Here is a 17,510-nt window from a genome sequence, read left to right on the forward strand (position 1 = left end):
GATAAAGGGACAGCAAGTGAACGGCATGAGACACAATGAGCCCCTTTCCACTGCTCTTTAGCCTCCAGGCCACTCTATCAGGAACCAAAGAATTGCTTTACTTATTTATACCTTTCCCCATCTAAAGAGATCTGAAAGGGTCGGCAAGCAACCACCGCGCTGTTACTCTCGGTTGGCCAAGCACAATGGAAGTATTTACATCTCACAGAATTCGAGCTGTTGCGATAATGACACAACCCTTCACAAATCACACAATAGATAAAATTCTGATTTTATAAATAAAATTGTGGTAATTCAAGTAGTAAGCCCATCTTTACTAAACAGAGCTCTATTTCATAGAGTGGTTCTTTTTGTAATAGAAATCATTTATCTAGTTTGTTATAACCGAGTGTGGAGTTCTTTGTATTCATTTCCACTGCAGCCGGGGAAAAAGGCTTGAAGTGAAGTTAAAAGAAAGCTCTAAGTCAGATGAATGTACTAAAAGAGCCCTTCTTCTTTAACATACCAAGAGAAAATGAAACCAGAATTATCTAAAGCATATTAACAAGCATGTGTATCATAATAAAATGTAAATATTTAAACCACATTATAGAAATAATATTTTACTTTAAAAAGGCTAAATTTGCCATCCAGATGACAATTCTCCCTATGCCTTTTTGTTTTAACTTACTGTTGAATTCTATATGAGACAGTAACCAGAAGGCTAAATCACTTATGCCAACTCTCAAGATCTTTATTCACTATTACTAAGTTTAACTTAAATCAAGATTCTGCAGAAATGACAAAGATAAATAACAACAGTTGTCCCAAAAAGCATATTCACCTGGGAAGTGAAGGGGTAAAACGCAAGTATACACTCAATTAGAACAGAAGGGATCTGAACATGCACCCGATGTTCACAGCAGCACTAATTCAACAGCCAAGATACAGAGGCAACCTAAATGTCCATCGACAGATGACTGGATAAAAAAGCTGTGGTATATTTATATAATGGAATACTACTCAGCCATAAAAAAGAATAAAATAATGCCATTTGCAGCAACATGGATGGACCTAGAGATAGTCATTCTAAGTAAAGTAAGCCAGAAAAGAGAAAGAAAAATACCATCTGATATCATTCATGTGGAATCTAAAAAGAAAAAGAAAAAAAGGACACTATGAACTCATCTACAAACAGAAAAAGACTTGCAGACATAGTAAACAATCTTATGGTTACCGGGGAAAGGGGGTAGGAAGAGATATACTTGAGAGTTTGAGATTTACAAATGTTAGCGATTATATATAAAAATAGATTTTTTTAAAAAGTTTCTTCTGTATAGCACAGGGAACTATACTGAATATCCTGTAATAACCTTTAATGAAAAAGAATGTGAAAGCAAACGTGTATATATGTGCATGACTGGGACACTGTGCTGTACACCAGAAACTAACACATTGTAGCTGTCTGTAATTCAATTAAAAAAAAAAAAGGATCTGTACTATAAAGGTTATAAGGAACAAGGATAGTTCTAGTGTCGCAAAACAAAAAACATAAAAACAATGTCTTCATTGAAAATAAATAAACCCAAAAAAACCTGCTCTTTGAAAGGTCAGTAAAATTGATGAGGAAAAAAAGCAGGTAAACATTATTCACAGTATCAATAATGAAAGAATAAAACATCACTACCGTTTCACACAGACATTTAAAGGCTAATTAAAAGATTATTACTAAGAATTCTATTTCAACAAAAGCAGTAACTCTAATGGAATGGACAAATTTCTTGATAGGTACAAACTACTGAAGGTCATCCAAGAAAAAACAGATAACCTGAAAAGCCCTATGTATTAGAGAAAAAGAATTTGTACTTTAAGAACTTATCCACAAGAAAATTCCCAGGCCCACATGGCTTCACTGGTGAGTTATCCAAACATTTAAGAAATAGATAACAATGCTACACAAAGTTGTGCAAAATACTGAAGGAGGAACACTCTCCAAATCATTCTGTGAATCAAGCATTACCCTGATACCCAAACTAGGCAAAGGCATTACAAAAAAAAAAAAAAAAAAAAGACCAATGGATCTCATAAATACAATTTTAAAGCTGTTATTGCCAGCAAATTGATCAGTATATTAAATACAATCCTCATCCTAACAATCCTTTTCATACTAAGTAAAAGCTTACTATAAAGTGTATATAGAAATGCAAAGAACCTGGAATAGTTCTTTTTCTTTGAAAAAAAAGAACCAATGTTGGAGGACTTACACCAATTGATTTCAAGATTGACTATAAAGCTACAAAAATCAAGATAGTAAGGGATAGACTGGGATTTCAAAATTGTAAAATAGATAAACAAGATTATACTGTATAGCACAGGGAAATATATACAAGATCTTGTGGTAGCTCACAGGGAAAAAAAAGTGACAATGAATATATATATGTTCATGTATAACTGAAAAATTGTGCTCTACACTGGAATTTGATACAACATTGTAAAATGAGTATAAATCAATAAAAAAGAGTTAAAAAAAAAAAAAGAGAGAGAGAGACAGTAGAATGCTGGCACAAGGACAGACAAATAATCAAGGGAACAGAACACATACTCCAGAAATATACCCATATGAATACAGTCAACTGATTTTCAAGAAAGGTGCCAAGATAATTCAATGAGAATATGGTCTTTTTAACAAATGCTGCTGAAATAACTTGATACCCATATGCAAATAAATGAACTTTGAAACTTCCCCCACACCGTATACAAAAATAACTCAAAATGCGTTATACCCCTAATTCAAGAACTAAAAATACAAAGCTTCTGGAAGAAAACACAGAAGAAATTCTTGTGACCTTGTTTAGGCAAATGCTTTTTGGTTTTTGGTTTTTGGTTTCTTAGATAACACAAAAGAAATAAACCACAAAATAAAAAGTTGATAAACTGGACTTTGACCAAAATTATGAACTTTTGAGATTCAAAGGACACCATCAAGAAAGTGAAAAGATAGCCCATGGAACGGGAGGAAATATTCCCAAACTATATATCTGATAGGAAACACATCCTAAATATATAAGGAAAATTAAAACTAAGTGTTAAAGAGACAACCCAATTTTTTTTTTACTTGACAGAAGATCTGACTAGATGCTTTATCAAAGAAAATATACAAATGGCAAACACATGAAGGATGTCCACACCCCTAGTCATTAGGGCTGTGCAAATTAAAACAGCAATGAGACACCTTTACATCCATGAGAATGGCTGGACTTGGGGGGAAAAAAGACAGTAATAACAAGAACTAGCAAAAACACAGGGCAACTTAAACTCTCATACAGTGCTGGGAAAACTACTTTGGAAAATAGGCAATTTAAAAAATTAAGCATATACTACCACATAATCCAGCAATCTCATACTTCATTATTAAATACTTCAGTACTTACTTAAGAGAAATGAAAATGATGTCTACAAAAAGACTTACACTTGAATATTCACAACAGATACATTTATAATGGCCAAAAACTAGTACAAAAACAAATTTTCCATTTTGGAAAAGGCAAAACTCTAGAAATAGAAACATCAGTGGTTACTACGAACTGAGGATAGAGACAGGGGACTGAATGCAAAGGTATACAAGTGAACTTTATAAAATGATGTAACTGTTCTATTATGATGGTGTTACTGTGAAAAGACTGCAAATATTTGTCAAAATTCATTAAACTGTATACTGAACATTATTGAAAATTTATGTACCTTATACTTCATCAAAGCTGACTTTAAAAAGAAAAATCTAGTCACTTTAAATACAAGTAATCTTTTTTTTTCCCCATCATGATTTTCCAATTTAGGCAGGACTTAGCAGGGATGGGTCACCTCTGCTCCACAAAGATCAGCGAAGGGCAGCTTGACTCAGGGCTGGAGGATCCACTTCTAAGATCAGTCATAGGGCAGCAAGCTGGTGTGGGCTGGGGGCTGGGAGCTTAGCAAAGGCCTCAGGGAAGGTTTTGGTGGGCTCTCTCTCACAGCATGGTGACTTCAGTTCCAATAGTGAATGTCCCAAGAGGTACAAGCAGAAGTCCTTATCACTCTTTATGACCTGGTCCGAGAGGTCACATTGGTGTCTCTTGCATCATAGTCACAAGCCTGCCCACAATCTAATGAAGAGACATAGACCCCACCTCATGATGGGAGGAGTACCAATGACATATTATAAAGCAGAGTGTGTGAGATGGGAGATATATTTATAACTATCTTGAGGAAGACAGTCTACCACATTGGACTTTCATTCTGTAGATAAGTGGGAGACAGGGCAAAGCCAAAACAACACGACTTCAACTAAATTTTAGGACAGTAACTCCAGAAACACTATTAGGAATAAACTAAAGCAGAGACTGAAAAAGATGTGTGTGTGTGTGGGGGGGGGGCCTGCCTTTTAAGGTGGTATTTCAAGAGTCAAAAGCAAAAGAGACCCTTAAAGTGGCACAATATCTGTGAGCAAGAGGAAACACGCTTGCCAGAGATGCTGTACAAATACAAGTAAAGCATCTTGGCTGGAAAGTGGCAATGCCATTAAGCAACACAAAGTTTAGGAGGGACAACAAAAAATTCTGTTTTGGCACATGCTGGTGAAGGCAGAATGCATTTGAAAATTAAAAAAAAAAAAAAAAAAAAAACAAGGAAGAGACCCACAACAAAGAGCAAATATATAAATAACCCACGAAGAAGGGACTCAATTCTGATTGATCAAGGGTTGGTTAAAATTCTTAGGCAAGGCAATAACAATCACTGCTGTATATTTCTTAAAAGACTGATATTTATCTACACAGGAAACGCCCGAAAGTATGCTTTATTACTCCTGCTTCCTTCCTAGCCAAAGCCTTCTCCTTGTAGCTCACTGGGTTAATAAAACTGCCTGTCTGAAGATTTGCCTCTAATTCAAGGTAGAAACAATTTATATAGCTTTTTCAGTGATAATAATGATCACACATGAATTCAAAACATTGCTTGTTTGTTTGTTCCACTTTAGATCTGCAGCATGGCAGGCAGTGTTGGCCGAATTCCTCCCCACCATTCCTTGCTAAAAGAATCCCTGCTTTCTTCAGCTATCAAGTGGCCATATGCTTCAGGGGAGCTGGCTCTATAATGCCCAGGGTGAATCTTGGTACAACTCTGGTCCCAGTACTAGCAAACTGCAGGATAGAATCATCTGGAAACTTTTAAACAGACCAATGCCTGGACTCCCCCTCTCCCTTGCAGTGATTCTCATTTAATTGGTCTAGAGAAATAGTGTCTTTTCATCATTAGGAGACAAGTCTGAGGACAAAAGTCAAATCAATAGTAACTAAGGTTGCCAGAGCAGACAGATGAATGGAACCTTGATCTTAAAAACACTGTTGAATTAACTGACAGCAGAACGATCTTTCATCCAGGTTTCTCATTATGTAATTAACAATTTTTCTCATTCTTTAAGCCACTTTTGGTTGTGTTTTCTGTTACTTGCAACGAAAAACATCCCACAGGCAATACAAAATTCAGGATAGAAGTTTGGCTTTATAAACAGGAAGCAGAACTTCAGTCTTCTGCTGACAAAGGATAAGCCAATTTTACAGGAGCCAGCAAAGAATGATGTCATTTTACTGTAAATGAAAAGATCCTTTCTGAAACTTATTTGAATATTTGAACATTGTGTGCACTCAATTGCATTTTCAAATGACTAGAGTTCTTTGAAACTGAATGATGCAGTAACATACGACACAATACGTTCCTGCACATAAATCTTCCCCAAGCGTTTTAAGAGCCATCCCCCAGATATACCTAGAAATAAATAAGGACATTTTCAAAACCCAGAATGAAACAATTTATGGATGACATTTCCTGCTTTGTTCTGCTCATCAATTCAAATTACCTAAACACACTAAAAGCAACGGCCACCAAGCCTATGCTGCTGGCATATTCTCCTCAACCTTGGCTTTGATTTAAGGCACAAAAGGAGAAAGCCCCTCATTTGAAGGATTCTGCATTGCTTCTCTGAGAGAACACATGAGGGTGGATGATGGGAAGGTGCTACGGAAAGGGTTCCACAGAGGCAGAGCCGAGGACAAGAAGTGGGTCCCCATCACCAAGCTGAGCTGCCTGATCAAGGACGTGAAGATCAAGTCCCTGGAGGAGACCTCTCTTTTCTCCCTACCCTTCACAGAATCTGAGATCCCTGATTTTTCAGGGGTGTCCCTAAGATTTTGAAGTTACGCCCATACAAAAGCAGACCTGTGCTGGCCAGTGGGCCAGATTTAAGGCATTTGTCGCCATTGAGTTTTTCTACAGAGATGATGGTCCAGGAAGGTACTCACTGCCATCCATGGGGCTATGGTCCTGGCACTCTCCATCACCCCTGTGTGGTGAGGCTACGGGGGAACAAGATAGCAAACCCTAACTGTTCCTTGCAAGGTGACTGGTGGCTGCGGCTCTATGCTGGTGCTCCTCATCCTCACCCCCGGGGGCACTGGCATCATCCAGCCCCCGTGCACAAGAAGCTCATGTCGATGGCTGGTATTGAGGATGGCTACAATGCTCCCCGGGCAACTTCACCAAAGCCACCTTTGATGGCACCTCCAAACCTACAGCTGCACCCCTAAGCCTCCGCAGGGACCACTTTCGCCAAGCTCCCCCTCCAGGCACTCGCTGACCGTCTCCTGAAGAGCCACACCAGCGTCTCCCTGCAGAGGGCCCAGGATCCTGCTGTGGTCACCACATAGCTTTTATATCAGAAAAGTAAAGTGAATTCAGTCTGTTTTTTAAAAAATAAAGGATGCTATCCCATAATTTACTTCCGAGTCAATTATTGAAACCTTTCCTCATCTTGTTCTCACGGGAATGAGGACAGCTCATTACTCCCAAAAGTCACCTCTCCTCCACACCCCAGGTTGGGTCCCTCCTACCCACTCAGAAACTACTGCTCTTCACTGGCCCCACTGTCTTCAGAAAGGTTCGGGGTTCCTGGCCTTAAGCCTTGAATCATATTCCCAACTCCCAGTTCTTCCATCCAGCATAAGACTCTGCACCATATATTCCTTTCCGTGCCAGCAACAGCCTCCACTCCTACCCCTGCCTTTCACAGGCAACCGTCTTGAATTGCGGCCACTCATCTCTTCATTTATCAACCCACTTCAATATGGTTTCCACCTCCAATACTTCATTAAAATTGCTCTGGGAAAGGTCACCAATTATTGCCTTTCTGCTAAAATTAATGACCCCTTTTGAGTCTTTGTAGTTCTTTCGTGATTATTTTTAAGTTTCCATTAAAGCCAAACTCTATGTTAGGGACTAGATGTCCAAGATTGATTAAAACTGTCCGTATCTTAAAAAGTTCAGGGTCTAACGGGACAGTCACAGAGACGATTTCAATACCTGGTAAATAAGTTGAATGACAGAAGCCTACACTTGATAGAGGGAAATCATATGGAACCAGAGCTAGGAAGTGGTTTCAAAGAAGCAATGAATAACCGCTGTTTCACAGGTTCAACAAGAATTCATAATGTTGTAGACACTGAAAAAAGGTATTTCAGACACAGCATATGTGTGTGAAAAATAGAGAAATCACCTAAACTCAGGCCACAGCAGTGAGCAGGAAGGAAGGGATGGATCTAGGAGAAATTAACCTGTCAGGCAGAATTCTTCCTTTCCTGATACTCTCTCTCTGGTTTTCCTTCCATCTCGCTCTTTTGTTGGATTCCTTTTCCATTCCCAAAAGTTTGTCTCTATCCTCCTCATGTTCTAAATGCTCTCAGGAAGATTTGATCCCAGCCTTCAGCTGGTTGGTAGACACTGCAAACTGGGTCACTGTAAAGTTTTCATCTGTAACTTTAATGACATACTGATAACCAAAAGAATATTCAGATCTTTCCACAGCATTAGCCAAATTAATTGCTTTCATGAAAGTAACGTACAAAATAGCATGTGAAAAATAACAGTTACGCAGATCACATGGTGCATGAGTGGCTCAGGTACACTACACCAGATTAACGCAATGAACTGAACAGAAGCAAAAGTCATCCTGGGAAAATCAAATTACAGAATTTGTGATTTAGAAATAGTCTAACTAGTATTTAATTGCAGATGAGGAAAAAACTGACCATACAAATTTTAACCATATCCAGGAAGTTTTTCAAAAATGACTGCAGATGAATTTAATGGGAGAAGAATTCTAGGCTTGTGCTTTCTCTGAAGAATGTGGCTGAGTCCTCTACCTCCAAATTCAAATCTGCAGAATTGCCTGCAAGAATCACAACTCCTAAGCAGAAATCTAAGAAAAAAGACGGTTTCTAAGGTAACCAACGCTCACATCCATACCATATACAATCCAGCATAACAAAAGTCATCACCTGAGCTTGTCAGAAATTAATTGGAAGAGCTGGTGTGTTGTATTTGTGCCCTGAGGCTGCACCCCTTTAAACAAATGAACTCCATGTTCTGCATTAGCTGAATTTGCCAGTGGCTTTCTCAAGGAGAAAATGCACCTTTGAGAAGGTCAAAGAGGGATATGTGAGAATAATCTCTTCTGATGGCTGTGCTCTTAATGCCCAATGGCCAATGGAAGCAAAATCATTATGAAGTTACAGAAGCAACTTTTTAAAACTTTTGAAGAGATATTAAAAATAGAGCAATGCAGTTGTCCTATTCATACTCTCTTGTTAATTTTATTTCTATCAGGAGGGGGGAAAAAAAGTCTACGAATTATTCATCCAAGAAAGGCAACAAACAATCGGGAGAGATGATTCTTTGGTCTGCAACTTGAACTACACTATCAGAACCTCTGATAACTAAAGCTCAGACTCTCTGCTCCCCTTTTAAAGGAAAGCCATTTCAACTATAAATTGATAGAACATTCTGGAAAACAAAATGGAAACCCTCTTTCTTCTTTTACCCTCTGAGGGCAAGAGAGAAGAGAAGAGGATCAATAGGAATGGAGCTAATCTCCCCATGCAGCTCAATACCATGAAGGCCATTTGGTATACATCACAAACAATAATGTTATGAAACTGGAATGTTTTTTTCATTCAATCCAATTCCAATAAATGAGCTTGTCTGAAAGTGAATCAGCTGTCACCAACGTTGTAAACTGCATTTTAAATTATTTTCCTTCCTCTTGAGAATTTCATTTAATAGGCTTATGTAAATTAAGTACCTTTAGTTACTGCCCTATCCAAATAAAAAGAGAGTAAGTTGTCAATAACAGAAACATTTTGCAACAATATACCCCAGGCATCTACGTTAATAAAATACTTGAACAGAATACTAAGAATATGTTACTTCAATGCATTGTAATAAAACAGCATACCTTGGGACGCAGAGATAAGACAAGTATATTTATGGAAGATGTGGTAAACTGGGAAAATTACAGATCCAATTAGCACTTGATAAAGACCTCCAATACAGAGCTTCTTAGATTATTCAAAGGACAGCTATACTGGAAACAAACTAGATAATACAGTTTGCTGGCCTAAACAAACACACTAGACCTAAACCAAAGCACGGAAGGGGAGAAAAAAAGTGTCCAGAAACCACTCCTGTAAGTCACCTCAAATGGACTTCCTTTTGAGGCACAAAATCAGGAGAACAAGACAGCTATATCTTTGGGAGAGTGATTCAGCATCAAATATGAACATGGTAGTATTACAGTCTATTCTTCCATCTTTAACTTCAGCTACCCTGTCCTGTGCTCTGCTATTTGTACTCGTGTCACTAGGTACACAGAAGATCTACTAAAAGAAAGCAATCCAAGTGTAAACTGACGTTTTACTTTTGGAAAGCAAGATGGCAAAACACGTCACTAGCTATCAACAAAATCTTCATCTACTCATCTACCATTGAGTAACCTCTCCTTTCCCAGTGCTTCCTCTAAGCCATATAATTTAATGCTCAAACAACCACGATGGACAGATTTTCTTACTTTGTCACATAAGATGAAAATGAGGCTCAAACAGGTTAACTTGCCACAGCCTCACAGCTAATAAGTAGTGTAACAGAACGTGAACTCACTTCACATCTCCCTCCAAAGACTTTATTTCCTCTAATCTCTTTAACCTAGGAATTCTACTCCAAATTTATCCTGAGTAAATAAATCAACAAAACCAAAATATAGACTCATAAAGATATCTCTGCAGCTTTTCACAGCTAAAATCAGAAACAGCCAAATAGCCAACATTAGAATGGTGCTCCAAAAGAATGAAACACTGTACAACTAATATGAATATCATATATATAACTTTTAAGGAAAAAGAAGACAGTTAAGAATCACTGCTTTATTAAACATACATCTACCCAGCAATTCCATTCCTAGGCATTTACCCAACAGATATGAACACAAATGTCCTTAAAAGATTTGTACATGACTGATCACAATTTTATTCACACTAGCCAAAAAGCAGAAATAACCCAAATGTCCATCAACAAGTGAACAGATAAACAAATTGTACTATAGTCACACAATGAAATATAACTCAGCACTGAAAATGAAACAGCTACGCATACATCCAACAACACAAATTTTTTAAACATTATGCTGAACAAAAGAAACCAGGCATAATAGAGTATATACTATATGACGAGGTTCATTTGAAGTCCTAAAATGGACAAAGCTAGTAAGTTAGTTGAATGAATAGCAGTAGTTGTGCTGGAAGAGGACAGGGGGCAAGAAAGATCACAAGGGAACCTGCTAAAATCTGTGCCTGTATTGCATATAAACTATACCTCTAAAAACGTAAAATAAAAAAATTTTACGATACTGTACTAAAACTGTAAGTATGCAGGATTATTTATGTTGACAAAATGACAAAAACTGAAATAGAGCATGTGAATACTTTTAAAATCATGTCAATTTTTTTGATGTCACAGTTATATATATTTTAAACAGTATTTGGGCAGGGAAGTAATAAAAGGCAATCCATTCCTTGGGACAGCCTGCTTCATGAGCAAACCAAGATCACTAGGCATTATTTTGAGATGCTGAGCTAAACTGGAAAACGCAAGTGTTTCCACAATTTGGCTCAGGTTCCAAGACTTAGCACTCATTTCTCCCTTTTATTCTTTTCAGTTAGCTGGTCATCAATCCCTGAATTAAAAAGACAGTATCTCACTCACTTTTTTGTTCATACATTCACTCAATTGTCAAATGAGCTGTGTGTTTCCCTGTGAAGGTCAAAGTCTTCATAGCATCCATCTGCCAGTGTAACCTGACACATTTAAAAACTGGTATGCCTGGCAAAACCAATTTAAGATTATTAACATTTTTCATTCCCATTTAATTTCCCATGACAACTCACCCTCATATTCACAATGTTTCTTTCATTTCACTAATGAGCTAAAGACAGCTTTCACATTTATTTCAGTTCTTTCAGAATCGGATGCGTTTGGCAATACCAACCATATAAATGAGCCAATGTCTAATTCTGAATAAGGTTTTGAAAACATTTCACTGTGCTCTATGTCACTTATCAAGCCACGTGGTTCTGAGCTCTTTCACTGAAAGCAAACATGTGAGAACAGCAGTAAGAAATGACCGAGGGTCAGCAGGTGCCAGACATGCAGTCATAGAAGTGCGGGTGTCTTCTACTCTGGCAAGCGCGATGCTGATCAGAGAAGGCAGTGACCTCTAACAGTGTGCAATGTGTGATTCTCACTGAAGAGGAGACAATCCAAACACAAATCCTCCCTCAAAACATACCAGGACCAGTACGGAACAGCACATTTCATTTGTCTGTATTTTTCTGTAATACAAACTATAAATAGGAAAGCTCACAAATTTTCTTGGCTGAGGGAGCAAACACAATGTAAGAAAGACTCTTGGAGGCATGGGCTTGGGGGTAGCGGGGAAGAATGAGAAATAACAGTTTCTAGTGTAACCAGGCATGGGTTCCAAGAATTGAAGGAAAAGATAATGCCCAAAGTATAATGCGAGTCTTGGTGGTCAATCAAAGCTGAGATTTCCAGTTACAGGCATCGGAATGAGCGTACCCCTTCTGTTCCCTCCAGAAATGAATTAATTAAAAAGCATACAAAATATAAGCATAAACCCCCACAGGCCAAGAGAGAGAGAAGACAACAGGAGACAGCAGATATTAACAAAATTTTATATTACGTTAAGTGGATGAATGATGGTAAATAACTCACCAGTGTGAAGAAAAATGCAAACCAAGTGCCTGCACAGGGCAGTGCCCACAATACGCCAGACCAGTCACACTGCCAAAAGACAAGTGACTCTCACCCCACCACGTGTGGTAAACTAAGGCAAATCCACTCCCATCTACTGAATTAGAGCATTGATTCTTACCAGATACCACACCTACTAGATATAAATATGACAACACCCTGGCTTGTCTCGGGTTGTCAGCGAGTCCCAAGCCAATGAAAAAGACTAGTATTACTAGGTACTTATACAGACTCTCCTTAATTGCTTACATGGGAGTAGTTTGCTTTGGCTGCGCACTTTTCCATGAGAATACCTTTACTCCATCACCCACTAAGCGACTGCCCTTGCTCTGTAGCTTTGGTACCTTCCCCAACCCAGCATCCTCTCTGCGTCTGGGAGCAAGTACTTTCTCCCTCGTCTAATTTAAGCAAAATATCTTCTTTCATGTTTCTCCAGGCCCAATACTCACACTCCCAACTAACAGTTTCAGGGCTGAGTCTCCCTTCTCAGTGCTATGGGACATTCCAAAACAATTAAGTAAAAATATATGATCAGTTTTTAAATATTAGTAAGTTTAAAATTCCTTTTTATAGGCAACTCTAAAATATAAATGAATTACCCTTACTGTATTCTGCCCTCCTCAGTTTGGCTATAAATAAACTAAACTAATGCCAAACCTTTAACAGCTAAGGAAATCAGTATTTGTAATTCTGCGGGGATGGAACCAGGGTCCAGGAAAAGACTGAGAGATGAACAGCTAGATAACAAAGTGAAAGATGCATTTGAGTGAGTGTCTGTGAGCACATCTGTGCACAAAGGTTAGGAAGCACGGAGAAGAGAGAAAAGGCTCACAGATCTCCGAGATATAATTTGGTAGAAGAAGAAGAAAACATAAAATGTTTTAAAAACTTAATGGTTCCAAAAGAACTGTTACGTAAAAAATTCAGGTGGACAAACAGACTTCGTCAAAAGACAAGACCCCAACAAAGTGTTGCTGATTTGACAGGTTATATCTCTGAAATGAACAGCCATTAAGGGGGCAGAAGAGAAAGCTGGGGTTAAGCTGGTTTCTGTCACAAGTAAAAGATCCACTTTCTGGGGAGAAGAGATAAATCATTCTTCCCTGCTCATTGACATTAGTACAATGAGGTTCATAACAGTAGAAATGTTATGATTCAACAGAAATATTATGTGTCAAGGCAATATGCCATAGTTTGCATCAGAGTCGGCAATGAAAAAGAATTTCATGGCTGCAACATCCTGTGCCCTAAGAGTCTCAAAGAAGAAAGTTCATTTTCTCTCTGGATTCTGCAATTAGGTCAGGTATCCTAAGCCTATGGTTCCCAAAGTGTGGTCCACAGACACACACCCCCACCAATACCCTTTCAGAAAGTCTGAAAATGTATTTTCATCATACTGTGTTCCACCGTATTGACATTTTCAATTGCCACACAAGAGCAAGAGTGGATAAAAATGCCAGTGCATCAGCACCAATCAAGGCTTTGGCAACAAACTATACTAGCATCATTGTATTCTCCAGCTCCACACACTCTCTGTAATAGAAGATGTAAGTTCCACTTACAAATGCCATTTATAAACCAGTAAAAATTATTGATTTTATTAAATCTCAACCCTTAAGTACAAGTGCATTTGTTTCCTGAGGTTGCCACAAATGGTTATTTGGTGGCTTAAAACAGGCATTTATTCTCCCGGAGTTCCGGAAGTCAGAAATCCAAAATCTCAGCAAAGCCACACTCTTTCCAGAGATTCTAGGGAAGAATTCATTCCTTGCCTCTCCCAGTTTCTTCTGGCTCCAGGTGTTCCTTGGCTTGTAGCCACATCACTCTAATCTCTTGTCTGTAAGATCACACATTGCCTCCTCCTCTTCTCCAAATGTTTTGCCTTCTCTTAGGTCTGTGTCTCTCTTCCATACAGACACTTAGCATTGGATTTAGGCCCCATTTGGAAAATCCCAAGTGATCTCAAGATCTTTAACTTAATTACATTTGCAAAGACCCTTTTTACAACTCAAGTAACATTCACAGATTCTGGGAATTAGGATGTGGACATATCTTTTGAGGGGACTTCATTCAGCACCTACAACAAATCTTTTTAATATTCTGCATGACCAAATGGGAAGTGAGCATAAAGCACCTCTACTGCATAGTGAAATATGACGGTTATCTTGAGGAAAAGCACTTGTGAGACTGAGCTGCAAACCGAACTAGACACTGTTTGTATACACATCATTATTCCTTGAAAGAACAACTGACAAACTACAAAATCAGCCTTACAGATAGAAATGTGTCTGTTACTATCAATGGAGACTTGATGTGACTAAGATGTAACCCTCACAGCTAAGTCTTGATGTTCTCCTGTTAAACTGAACATCAGCATCAGATAAGGCCACTGGGACCAAGATGGATCAAAAAAAAAAAAAATCACTCTTATGAGTCAGGTGAACCACAAACCACAAAATGACTAAACGCCCCCTATTCCTGGCTATTTAGATTGCTCCTTCTTTACCAATTAAACCTTTAACTTGAATTTATTCCTGCCTCTTAAATATTAGGCTTCAGATATCCAAGTATAGAATCACCTCTACATCCCCATAGCATCTAATCCAGAGCAAAGTCCCCTTCTTTCAACTCTCTCTTGAATCATCTAACACAAGCCTATAATAAATCCTTTCTGACAAATTCTTATTGAGACACTCCATGGTTCTCCAGGAAGCATTCTCCCTTACTGCCACAAGAAATAAGCCCAACTTGTTCAACTACAGGTGAACCTTTAAAGGTTTCTGGTACTGTCTGGCTAGAGGGCACTGAAAATGGTTTTTGAATCTTGAGCATTTGCAACACTTCATCAAAAACGAACACAAATTATTTCAAGGAAACCAACTATTTATTGCCACTGATAAAAATCAAACCTTCAAGAGAAAAACAGAGTTTTAGAAAACTTGTATCCACTGTGCACTGGATAGTTTCCCAATACTTAAAGACTTCTCTTAATGAGAATGGTGGTGATATTAACAAACTGGGGGCAAGGGTAATACTATAAAATGAAATGGGTCACTACTTGGAAGATCTGCATAACTAAGAAAACAAGTATTTTTCAAATAAACTAACTATGAGGTTAGAAAATAATAAATAAAAGGTCTTTTCAGGGTGCAAGATAGATCAACAGATTCTATTGTAACGAACAAAAAGTTCACTGATACGGTTTTATATTCTACATTGCAACTAATCTTCGAGAAACTATCAGTGGTTGAGTTCTAACGCAGCATGAAATTATTTGGTAGAGCTATTCCAACACTCTTCCTCTTCCAAGTACAAATATGTGGGAGGCTAGATTTTCTTCATATGCTTCAATGAAATATGTTGCAAACAAACTGTTAGCCAACAACTTTGTTTTATTTAGCCAGACGTTAAAGAAAATTGCAAAAATATAATAGTGCCACATTCTACTTTTTTTGAAAACAGCTTATTTTACATAAAAAGCACTTATGTTAACATATAAAGAGTGCGCTGTTCTAAATTATCATAAAAATTTCTGTTTTCTTTTTCCCCTTATCTTTTTTTTTCTGTGTTAGTTTCTAATACAGTAAATATCAATCAATAAGCCTCAGAAACAAAAGCTCTTTGGGGCCCTCAATAACGCCTACGAGTGTCAAAAGTTCCTGCAACCACAAAGTTTGAGCATCGCTAGCCTAAACCATTCCTACTTTTCAAAACAACCTCATTTTTTTTCTATCCACCAGTTTCAGTAATTTTCTATGACAAAGAAACTATATTCAGATTGTTCAAATCTTATGTCACACAATAAGCTGGCATAACACAAGTAAATTACAATTTAATTCCCAATGCTAAAATAAAAGTTTCCAGATCTCAATAATATGACACTAAGGGTGTACAAACATCCCAATTCAGAACAAAGTAAATGAATAACATATCAAAGTTTATTGACATGGTTGGTCTGAGAACTCCAAACCAAGAAATTAACCTAAGCCAAGTCTAGGATACCTCAAATACCAAAACAAAAACAAAACAGATCTGGAGGAACATATCTGCAATCTAGAACACACAGAATTTCTACAGGGGAAGGTAATCTGAAGATCACTTCAGAATACAAAATTATAAAACATATACGGAAACAACTAATCAACATAAAGAAGGAAATCCACACATAAAATACAGCAGTTTATATTTCCAAGAAATTTGGATAATAGAATCATGTGATAGAGGCTCAAATAAATAAGTTTAAAATTTATTAAACATATGAGAAGAAACTAAAAACATAAGAAAAGTATATTTTTAAGGCCAGATTTAGGAAAGAATCAAATATAACTTATTGGAATGAAAATGGGCACTGAAATTTAAACCTCAGTGGTTGGGCTAAACAGTAAGTTAGATACAGATGAAGGTAGTAGTGACGGATTAGAAGATAAATCTGAGGAATTAATGGAAGGCATCACAGAGATAAAGGGATGGAAAGTACAAAAAGGAGATTACAAGACATGGAAAACAAAATAAAAAGACAACATGTTAAACTGGAGCTTTAAACAAGAAAATAATGTTGAAAATTTTCCAGTATTGACAAATCCCTCAATATAGGAAGTATGAATCCCAATCAGTGCACCTATAGAGAAAATCTGAAGAGTCAAACTACTACAGAAGGATGACAATTAGACAAACACTGGCAGCAGCACAAGCTGAAAGGCCATGGGATAATATCCTCAGGCCAACAAGGACAACCATCATATCCAACCAAACTAACATTTAAGTCAAATATTTTCAGGCAAAAATACAATATTTACTACCATCATGTCCTCACTGAAAGAACTACTAAAAGTGGTATTTGGGGAGGAAACTAAATCAAACAGGAGAAAATGGGGCACAAGAAAGACTTCAGCAAGTAAATATATGTGCAGGTATATTTTTAAATAATAAGCATTGCTAATCCAAGAGGCAGAGTAACAACTGATGTTGGAGGCTTAAATATATAAGAAACTAAAATACTGAACATTGTAACACTTGGGCTGGAAAAGTGAAGAGAGTTAAAAGTGTTCCAAGGGTCTCATACTGTAAAGAGGAGGGCAGGGAAAACAGTTATCTTTAGACTTAGTCAAATTAAGTATGTGTTTATCAAGGGAAACCAAAAGTTTCAATGTTTAAGATAACTAGGTATATGTAACAAACTGAAATATATGACAGTGTGCTCAAAGTCAACTAAGTAAGTGTGGATACTGATACAAACTAAACCCCTCTGTGGTTCCACAGACTCCCACTCTTCCTCAGAGTATTTCTTATATTGTACATAACAAGTGTCCACTTGACATATGAGATAATGAGAATGCCAA

General features: G+C 37.5%; 1 protein-coding gene and 1 pseudogene across 1 annotated transcript in view; one reads left to right on the top strand and one right to left on the bottom strand.

Moving 5' to 3' along the window:
- Window positions 1-17,510, bottom strand: part of DDX10 (DEAD-box helicase 10) — a 214,185-nt gene that overhangs the window by 116,819 nt on the left and 79,856 nt on the right. The window lies entirely within an intron of this gene.
- On the top strand, window positions 6,007-6,719 carry LOC102520715 (annotated as a pseudogene).

Source organism: Camelus ferus, chromosome 33 (assembly GCF_009834535.1).
Source record: "Camelus ferus isolate YT-003-E chromosome 33, BCGSAC_Cfer_1.0, whole genome shotgun sequence".
Classification (NCBI taxonomy): Eukaryota; Metazoa; Chordata; class Mammalia; order Artiodactyla; family Camelidae; genus Camelus; species Camelus ferus.